Here is an 11544-nt window from a genome sequence, read left to right on the forward strand (position 1 = left end):
GAAGCTTTATAATAAGTTTTGAAATCAGAAAGTTCTCCAAATTTCTGCTTATTTTACAAATTTGTTTTGGTTATTCTCTCATTTTAATTGTTGTTTTCCCTTTAAATATGCCATGTTTCCGTTTCTTTGCTTTGTGCTTGTTTACTGAGATTTGGGCATCTGAAAAATACCTTAGCTAGACATCTGGGGACCTATCAAAACTTTTCTGGGTAAGGATCTTCTCTGGACTTGTGCAGGTAACTTCCCAGTTAAAGAGGTTTGCCTCGGCTGCTTCTTGAGAGCTGATAATCTTCTTCTCCCTCTAGTGCCTGTCTGAGGTACTGCAGTCTCTCTGGTAGGGTGGTGGTGGTCAGTCCCCAGGTTCTGTCTCCCATTTTGCGACTCTATGGACTGCAGTATGCCAGGCTTCCCTGTCCTTCGCTATCTCCCAGAGTTTGCTCAAACTCATGTCCACTGAGGTTTCCCTGGTAATTCAGCTGCAATGCGGGAGAACTGGGTTCACCTGCCATTCGGGAGACCTGGGTTCAATCCCTGGGTTAGGAAGATCCCCTGGAGGACAGCATGGCAACCCACTCCAGTATTCATGCCTGGGAAATCCCGTGGACAAAAGAGCCTGGTGGGCTACAGTCCAAAGAGTCGAACATGACTGAGCAACTAACCACACCCATGTCCATTGAGTTGGTGATGCCATACAACCATTTCATTCTCTGTCACCCCCTTCTCTTCATGCACTCAATCTTTCCCAACATCAAGGACTTTTTCAATGAGTCAGCTCTTCACATCAGGTGACCAAAGTATTGGAGCTTCAGCATCAGTCCTTCCAATGAATATTCAGGATTGATTTCTTTTAGGACTGACTGGTTTGTTCTCCTCGCAGTCTAAGGGACTCTCAAGAGTCTTCTCCAGCACCACAGTTTGAAAGCATCAGTTTTTTGGCACTCAGCCTTCATTATGGGCCAACTTTCACATACTATCAAAAAAAGAGAGATGGGAAAAACCATGGAAAAATCACTACTGGAAAAGCCATGGCTTTGTCAGCAAAGTGATATTTCAACCAGCAATGTTGATTCCAGCTTGTGAGTCATCCAGTCTGGCATTTCAAGTGATACACTCTGTTCAGTTCATTCAGTTCAGTTGCTCAGTCATGTCCAACTCTTTGTGACACCATGGACTGCAGCACGCCAAGCCTCCCTGTCCATCACCAACTGCCAGAGTTTACTCAAATTCATGTCCATTGAGTCGGTGATACCATCCAGCCATCTCATCCTCTGTCATCTCATCCCCTTCATCTCTCACCTTCAATCTTTCCCAGCATCAGGGTCTTTTCCAATGAGTCAGCTCTTCACATCAGATGGCCAAAGTATTGGAGTTTCAGCTTCAACATCAGTCCTTCCAATGAACACCCAGGACTGATCTCCTCTAGGATGGACTCGTTGGATCTCCTTGCAGTCCAAGGGACTCTCGAGAGTCTTCTCCAACACCACAGTTCAAAAGCATCAATTCTTCGGCACTCAGCTTTCTTTATAGTCCAACTCTCACATCCATACATGACTACTGGAAAAACCATAGCCTTGACTAGATGGACCTTTGTTGGCAAAGTAATGTCTCTGCTTTTAAATATGCTGTCTAGGTTGGTCATAACTTTCCTTCCAAGGAGTAAGCGTCTTTTTATTTCATGGCTGCAGTCACCATCTGCAGTGATTTTTGGAGCCCAAAAAAAGAAACTCTGCCACTGTTTCCCCATCTATTTGCCATGAAGTGATGGGACTGGATAACATGATCTTAGTTTTCTGAATGTTGAGCTTTAGGCCAACTTTTTTCACTCTCCTCTTTCACTTTCATCAAGACACTCTTTAGTTCTTCACTCTTACAACTCAATAATAAAAAGACAAACAGATGAAATTTTTAAATGGTCAAAATATTTGAACAGCACATCAACTATAAAAAGTATAAAGATGGCAAATAAATACATGGAAATGTGCTCAACATTGTTAGCCATCGGGAAATGCAAATTAATACCCACTCAGTGTTTGCTAGTATAGCTAAACACAAACAAACTAAAAAACAACAACACTATACCAAGTATGTGATGATATGACCACCTAGAATTTTTATTCATTGGTGGTGGGAACGCAAAATGGTAGACTTCTTGAAAGCAATAGGCAGATTCTTAATAAGTTAAATGTAAATTTATTATACAATCTTGGAATTTCAGTCCTAAGTATTTTTTACACCTAAGAGAAATGAAAATATCTGTCAAGACAAAAGCTTGTACATGAATGTTCGTAACAGCTTCTTTCATAATAGCCAAAATTTGGAGAAAGCACTTGTCCATCAACTGATGAATACCAACAAACTGTATGCAACGGGATACTGCTCAGCAATAAAAAGAAATGATACAAACAGCAACCTGAAATAATCTCAAAAGAGCTATGCTAAATGAAAGAAGCCAGACACAAAAGACTACATACTCTATGATTCCATTTCAGTGAAATTCTAAGAAAGACAGACCTCTAGTGATAGAAAAAAAAACTCAGTTATTGTCAGGGCCCAGGGGATGGCAGGAGAAGATAGACTGCAAAGAGCCCCAAGGTTGCCATTTTAAAAGATAGGCACATTCTATACCTTGTTTATGGTGACAGTGATGTGAGTATATGCATTCACCAAAGCTCGTTGAATTGCGCACATAAACTTGGCAAATTGTATTATTTGTGTAATATATCATAAATGAAGTTAATTAAGACAGAGATGAGTGTATATAATATGCTACTAAAAAGTGGAGTGGGGAAGAGAAAATAGAAAAGATATATGTGTATGCAAATATATATATTTGCATTTATGTGGGAGACTTATCTGGTGGTCTAGTCTGAGACTCCATGCTCCCAATGCAGGGGGCCTAGGTTCAATCCTTGGTCAGGGAACTAGATCCCACATGCTTCAATTAAGAGCTTGCATGCGGTAACTAAGAGATCTCACGCCACAATCAAGGATCCCAAGTGCCACAGTGAAGAGTGAAGATCCTGAGTTCCGCAACTAAGATTTGGTGCAGCCAAATTAAAAAAAGAAAAAAATTAAAGTAAGTAAATAATTGTTTAAAAATATACATATATTTATGTAGACTGTTTTTTGAAGGCTATCTGAGACACTGGAAATAGCTCTCAAGGAGTAGAAATGAGTAGATGGAGAAACAGGATCAAAAGAACAATACTCATAATACATCACCTGTCAATTCTTAAGTTTTATTAATATGAGCTGATATACTAGCCCCAAATTAAATTAAATTGAAAACAAAAAGAAACAGAAATCTTAGCTGACTTATATACCTCTAGATGAAGAGGTGTGTAAGTAGATGATCCAGTGTGCTGCACATACTGCCATTTAGGCAGCATGTTCTTTTTCCCCATAGCAGTGAAGCTGTAGCTGGAATGCCAGCATTTACCTAGCACTGCACTGTCCTCCATAGCATTCTTAAATTTAATGACATACAGCTTTTAAATTGAAAAGAAAAAGTCAGCTTGTCACACTTCACAATTCTAATCATTTTTACCTTCTAACCTTGCTCTTTCTGGTTTTGCAAGAAACAGCTCATATACTGGGGCAATTTTTCCTACTTCTGCCTACAATATGTGAATTAACTGTTGATGAGGCATACTTATTAGGTATAAAAATATACATAGAAAAAGTTGATTTCAAAGGCAGCCAACCGTCTAGACTCAACCTGCTGTGTTTTGCTAATCACTCTGGTCTATGCACCCCTCCAAATCTGATTCTCTGTGACAGCTTTTTTTTTTTTTGGCCATGCCCCAGGGCTTGCAGGATATTAGTTTCCCCATCAGGGACTGAACAGTGGCCCCGGCAGTGGAAAGCGCCAAGTCCCGACCACTGGACAGGCAGGGAACCCCCCTCTCTGTGACATTAAAAGCCTATTGCTATTTTATATTTTCAGATTGACTTCAGGGCAGGAGCTATGTCTTATATATATCGAATAAACTCATATAAAGGGGAAACTGTGGATTCAATTGGGAAATACTTTTAAGCTTAACTTTTATTGAGAATACTTGAAAGAGAATGTTTTAACAGCCTAAGAATATAGCAAACAAAATTCAAGTTCAGGCAATTTTCATGCCTAAAATTCTTAATGGACCTAAGTTTTCTTATAATTGAGGTATCTTAGACTTTTGTTCAAAGTGTACTGCTTACTATTTTAAGCTGATCTTATTATGAACACTTATTATCTAAACATGAACACTTCCCAGCAAAAATGACAACATAAGACATATTTGTAATTGCTGCAGTTAATATTAAATGTTTCTAATTCTTAAGCCCTTCATCTTTTTACCTTTGAATTTATCATTCCTGAACAGCTCACTAAATTTATCAATATAGCTATCACTTATAACATTCAAATGAATTTGTCCAGTAGACCTTGAGCACAGATGATGTTTTCACTTTGGGAAGCCCACATATTCTGAAAGCCTGTATATTTCAGATGGTACTTCTGTGGAATAAAATCCTGGCCTATACCAGACAGTCTCCTAAAAATATAGGTTTCAGGTAGGAAATATGCATTTTTCCAAAATTCAAGAGTATGTAAAATAGTACTATTTATTATAATTTTAGGAAATAGATATTGTGCCAGTATTCAGTTCATTCCTTTTCAGTTCTAAATATTTCATTGCCTGCTCTGTGAAAATGGAGATGGGCCCTTTAAAATTTATCCTTTATGAGACTTCCCTGGTGGTCCAGTGGTTAAGACTCTCTGCTTCCAATGCAGGGGGTACAGTTTTGATCCCTGGTTGGGAAACTGAAAACTGAAATCCCACATGCCATGGGGTACAAACAAAAAAATATTTGTTTAAATGAACAAATAAAAAGAATTAAAAAAGGAAAGAGTTAGGTAATAAAATATAGGGCTACAAATATTCCATCATACATGTGAATAAAAGAAAGAAAAAAATTTTTTAAGTTTGTCGTTTATGCATCTTTGCACAACGTTAAGCTTTGTCAGCGGAGAGCGCTGGAGAGGTGGGGGCACCCTTTCTGCCCTCCTTCTTGGTTTCACAGTGCCTGCTCAGAAGTTCTTTGAGTACACAGGGCTTCTTCAACGTCCAGCTCCTGCAGTGCCTCAAGACCAGCAGCACCCAGGTCTCCTTAGCTTCCACATCAAATGATCTGAGTAATGAAGGGTCTTCCATGAGACACCGCTCTATGCATAGCTTTCCCCAGTAGGGTGCTTTCCAGAAAGTTCCACATGCACTGTCCTGTTGCAAACTGAACTTGGGTTCACTTGCATGTTGCACAACAAAGCCAGTCTACTGACTCTGGATCATGGTGATGGAAAGTACAACATTTATTTGCAGGGTACAACCCACTCCAGTGTTCTTGCCTGGAGAATCCTCATGGACAGAGGAGCCTGGAGGGCTATAGTCCATAGGATCACAAAGAGTCAGACATGACTGAAGCGACTTAGCATGCATGCCAGTAAGGATAATCAGCAGCTAATGTTCAAAAGACCTGAACTCCCCAGTGGCTTTCAAGGCAAGGATGTTTACAGGCAGCATTATGACTAAGGGTCACAGGGTACATGGTCAGCTTGTAGACATTCTTCTGATTGGCTGGCAGTGAGGTAGCAGGTTGATGTTTGTTTCAGGAATCTTAATCAGTCTTCTGGTTCCAACCAGTCTGGGGTCTAGCGCTTTTATCTCAGTATCTTCTTTCACAAAAATTCACTGTTTTTTTGTGTGTGCTCCATCGTGTCTGATTCTTTGTGACCCTATGGACACCAGTCTTTTCTGTCCATGGAATTTTCCAGGCAAGAATACTAGAGTGGGTTGCCATTTCCTACTCCAGGGAAACTTCCCAACCCAGGGATCGAACTCGCATCTCTCATGTCTCCTGCTTGGCAGGCAGAGTCTTTACCACTAACACCACCTAGGAAGCCCTGGGGTCTAGTGCTTTTGATCAGCACATAGTTGACATCCTCCACTGTGTGGTGGGTGGGTAGGAGTTATAGCGTCTGCAAAATCAAAGATACACATCAGATTGTTATCTATACCCCTTGAGGAGAAGCTAGGAATCCTGTGATTCTGTTTATCACTAAACTATTGTTCAATCTAGTGTTACTTTCCTGGCTTGATTGCTTTTCCTTACTTTCTGTATTCTCTCACTTCTCTAATCATTAATTGTTTGAGTGTGCTCTTTGGAACTCAGGGAAGGCCTGGGAGACTAAAGTTTTTTCCTATAAATAAGAAGTGGGAACATAGAGGGGCTTGCACTTGGGAGGACCCTGCAGGGTCCTGCTTGATTTCAATACCACTGTGACTTCTCTGCCACCCAGGAGCCAATGTTACCCTCTCCATCAAGATCTGGGTCTAAGTCCTGGGGGGATTCTTCCAAGCATGCTCTATCTCATAGAGCTTGTGGCTCTTTGTACTTATGCTGATATCTCTTTATATTTTTACTTTCTACAAGCCAATATATTGCTGCTTGTAAAAAATCTCTTGTAGTAGTTAATAATTCTTTATGTAAACTTGCCTTGTTCAAATTTTAATACTATGTGGTTTCAAGTCTCCTGACTGGACCCTACTGAAACAGTGTAAAATATACACTTTCTATTACTTAATTCTTGGCAGATGGTAAGAATATTTATGATAGCCCACACCTTAATACTTTTTCCACTTGACTTTATGATTTTGTTGTTTTTGTTTGGGTTTCCCAGGTAGCACAGTGGTAAAGAATCCACCTACCAATGCAGGAGAAGCAAGAGACATGGGTTTGATGCCTGGGTTGAGAAGATCCCCTGGAGTAGGAAATGGCAACCCACTTCAATATTCTTGCCAGGAAAATTCCAGAGGAGCTTGGTGGGCTACAGTCCATGGGGTCACAAAGGGTCTGACACAACTGAGCATGCATGCATGCACCTGTTGTTTGGTTACTAAGTCATATCGCACTCTTTGGGACCCCATGGATTGCAGCCAGGCTCCTCTGTCCACTCTCTCCCAGAGCTTGCTCAAATTCATGCCCATTGAGTCAGTGATGCTATATTACTATCTTATCCTCTGTTTCCCACTTCCTTTGCCTTCAATCTTTCCCAGCATCAGGGTCTTTTCCAATGAGTTAGCTATTTGTATCAGGTGGCCAAAGTATTGGAGCTTCAGCGTCAGCATCAGTCCTTCCAATGAATATTCAGGGTTGATTTCTTTTAGGATTGACTGGTTTGATCTCCTCGCAGTCCAAGGGACTCTCAAAAGTCTGAATGGGTTTCCATTTCCTTCTCCAAAGAATCTTCCCAGCCCAGAAATTGAACGCATGTTTCCTGCATTGGCATTCTTCATTGCTGAGCCACCAGGGAAGCCCTTATGACTTTTAAGCAAGTTATATTTCATATACTGTATTTTATTCTAGATAAAAGCCAACACTAATACATTCCTTCATTTAATTGAGGATCTTCTATGTGATGGCTCTTTTGCAGGGCCTATAGATAGAAACAGTGAAACAAGCAAATAAAATCCTAGGAAAAGTCACTGTTGTCATGGAGCTTACATTCTAGTAGGAGATCAAACCAAGGTAAATAATTAAATATGTAAGTAGCAATAACTTTTAAGGATAAGAATAAAGTAGGGAAGGGAATGTGAAATTTTAGGGAGAAGATGTTTAGAATAAAGGGCCCACTAAGGACATCAGTGTAGCTGGGATGAAATAATGGTGGATGAGAGGTGAGGGAAGAAAAAAGAGATGAGATGAAAGAGGTTAGAGGGAGGGGGGCCAGATCATGACTTAGATGGGTTTCCTAAGTCATGGGAAGCATTGGCTTTTCTTGAGTGAGATGCAAGGCTCTCACCAATGGCGTCATCAATACACTGTCATTTATTTTATTTGGCTGCACTAGGTCTTAGTTGCAGCATGTGGGATCTAGTTCCCTAACTGGGAATAGAACCCAGACCCCCTGCACTGGGAGCATAGAGTTCTAGCCACTGGACCACCAGAGAAGTCCCAATATGCTGTTATTTTAAGTGTTCTTGTTTGTATTTGAAAAAATGTTAATTACTAAAATACCTGGTGTTTTATAATAGAGAAGTAAAAAGAACACTATAAAAATTGTTTTGTGATTCTCATTCACTGTAGCAAGGATAATATTTCAAAAAGCAATGTGAAAATTATTTTTTGTACTGTATTCTACATGTAATTTTATTTTAAATGAGTGTCTCAATTCAGTTAAATCTAATACCGTGTAACTTTTCTTTTGACATCATGAGAACAACTGTAAAGTTATTAATACTTAGGCAAGTAATAGTCCTGTTTATAGTTGTTTGACAGTCAAATCTTTATTTATTTTTTAACAGTATTTTTAAAATACTCTTAAGGATGTGGCTTTCCCAGCAGAAACCCAAGAGTTTGTGTTTTTAGGGAATCTACTTTTATACATTGAGGTTTTGTGGGATGTGATTTCTTCTTGTGGTTTTCTTTGCTGGGCATTTGTTCAGAAGGAAATCAAACAGCTGTAGATATATATTTTAGAAATTTACAAACAATACAAGACATGAAAACAACTTCCCTTCAAAATAAACAGAGCCTGGAAGAAAATTTTTTTGAGAGGAATGAGTTATAAAACATATTCCTAAAAACTTCCCTTGCAAAAAATTTCCTTCAAAAAAATATGAATTTGAATGCTATGTTAAATAAAATACTGAATATGAGTACATATAAATATTAGTAAATTTGTTTTATTTTCAGAGAATGATATTGATATCAAGATCACATTCAATTGAAAGTAAGTAAAGCTTAAAAAAGAACCTCCCAAACCCACACATAAACATGACAAAGAAAAGAAATAGACAAACAATCTACACATACATCTGAGCAGGTATTAATTTGAAAACATTCAAATAAAGTGAAATTTCTAGAACGTAAAAAATATTAGATTAGAAATACAAAAGATGCTAAATTGAACTAAGAAAATCATGTTTTAAAAAATGTTCTATGTCACTTTTTCTTTTACTCATTTTTGTACTAAAATTTTTGCTAAAAGTTATCTGTATATAACTCTTCCTTTCCAAATATTTCTATAGATCTTAGAATATGATCAAAATATATCCTAAATCTCAGTAGAATGGTTTGTAAATGATTCAGCCAAATCTGTAGAAGTCATTATAACCCATCTCTGATCGTGTATAATATTCTCACTATACCATTTGGATATAGGGGAATCTAGCCATGAAATTAAAAGACGCTTACTCCTTGGAAGTAAAGTTATGACCAACCTAGACAGCATATTTAAAAGCAGAGACATTACTTTGCCAACAAAAGTCCGTCTGGTCAAGGCTATGGTTTTTCTAGAAGTCATGTATGGATGTGAGAGTTGGGCTGTAAAGAAAGCTGAGCGCCGAAGAATTGATGCTTTTGAACTGTGGTGTTGGAGAAGACTCTTGAGAGTCCCTTGGACTGCAAGGAGATCCAACCAGTCCATCCTAAGGATGATCAGTCCTGGGTGTTCATTGGAAGGACTGATGCTGAAGCTGAAACTCCAATACTTTGGCCACCTCATGCGAGGAGTTGACTCATTGGAAAAGACCCTAATGCTGGGAAGGATTGGGGGCAGGAGGAGAAAGGGATGACAGAGGATGACATGGCTGGATGGCATCACCAACTTAATGGACATGGGTTTGGGTAGACTCTGGGAGTTGGTGATGGACAGGGAGGCCTGGTGTGCTGCGGTTCATGGGGTCGCAAAGAGTCGGACACGACTGAGCGACTGAACTGAACTGAGGTCAGTGTGATAATGCCATCTATTAAACAGATGGCATTTAATATTGTTCAAAATATTTCACTCATTTTAATATTATTTTCTGGAAAATTTTAGAGGATTTATATTTACCACCATTGTCATCAATAATAATTCCTTATATCCTAGACAGCATTATAATTTTCAAATGTTTACACATTCTTCAATTTATTATTTAAATTCCTATTCATGGTACAAATATAATCAATAGTATTCCTTTGCCAACAAAATCCACATAGTCAAAGCTGTAGTTTTTTCAGTAGTCATGTATGGATGTGAGAGTTGAGCCATAAAGAAGGCTGAGTGCCAAAGAATTGATGCTTTTGAACTGTGATGTTGGAGAAGACTCTTGAGAGTCCCTTGGAATGCAAGGAGATCAAACCAGTCAGTCCTAAAGGAAATCAACACTGAATATTCATTGGAAGGACTGATGCTGACGCTGAAGCTCCAATACTTTGGCCACCTGATGCAAAGAGCTGCCTCATTAGAAAAGACCCTGATGCTTGGAAAGAGTGAGGGCAGGAGGAGAAGGGGATAACAGAGGATGAGATGGTTGGATGGCATCATCGGTTCAATGGACATGAGTTTGAGCAGGCCCTGGGAGATGGTGAAGGACAGGGAAGCCTGGCATGCTGCAGTCCATGGGGTCGCAAAGAGTCAGACACGACTGAGCAACTGAACAACAGCCTTGTATGGTGACAGATGATAATTAGACTTAAAATGGTGATCATTTTGTAATGTATAAAAATATCAAATCACTATGCTGTACACCTGAAATAATATAATATTGTTAGTCAATTATCCTTAAATTTCTGAAAACTATGGGAAAAAAGACCAAAAAGCCTATGGATGTGAGGTAAAAAAAATTTTTTTAAAGGTTGAAAAAAAAAAATCATGAGTAAGGAAGTGGAAAAGTATTAGATGTCGTCAGGAGAACATACGAACAGAGAAATGATAACACTAGCCTTAAATAATATTTACCTAAATTAATTTCACTGAGTTTAGAGAAACAACACTCTTCTGTTTACAACTTCTTGTGTATGCTTTGTTATCTAGAATTAGACTTTTATTCCTGTGTCTAAGCCTGCATGAAATTGATTAAAAGGTGTATTAGCTTTCTATCACTGCTCCCCTCAAATTATAACATACCCTGTGGCTTCAAACAATATGAATGTATTATCTTAAAGTTCCATAGTTCAGAAATCCAGTGGGGACTCATTGGGCTAAATCAGTGAGTCAGCAGAGATGCATTCTGTCCAGAAGCTCTAGGGGAGAATTTCTTTCTTTACCTTTTCCAGCTTCCAAAAGTCACCCACATTCCTTGGCTCATGGCCCCTTTCCTCCATCTTCAAGGCCATCAATGTTGCATCTTTCTGGCCTTGCTTCTCTTGTCACATATTTTCTCTGACTCTCTTTTCTTAAGCCTCCTTCATCTACTTTTAAGGACACTTGTGATCACATTGGGCCCACTCGGACAACCCAGCATAGTATCCCATTTTAAGATCCTTGATTTAATCACTTGTGCAAAGTCCCTCTTGCCAAGTAAGGGGACATATTCATAGGTTTGGGGGATTAAGTTACAGGCATCTTAGGGGGAGTGTTGCTCTGCCTACCATAAATTTAATATCTCATTCTCAGACCACAACCTACTATCTCTCCAATGTGTCCCCTTTCATACTGATTCAACAGCCCTTTAAGCCCCTTTGAGACCTTTACTTCATTGAGTCTACTGCTTTTCTACTATTCCTTATTTCCTAACTGTC

Source organism: Cervus elaphus, chromosome 33 (genome assembly GCF_910594005.1).
Source record: "Cervus elaphus chromosome 33, mCerEla1.1, whole genome shotgun sequence".
NCBI classification, from domain to species: Eukaryota; Metazoa; Chordata; class Mammalia; order Artiodactyla; family Cervidae; genus Cervus; species Cervus elaphus.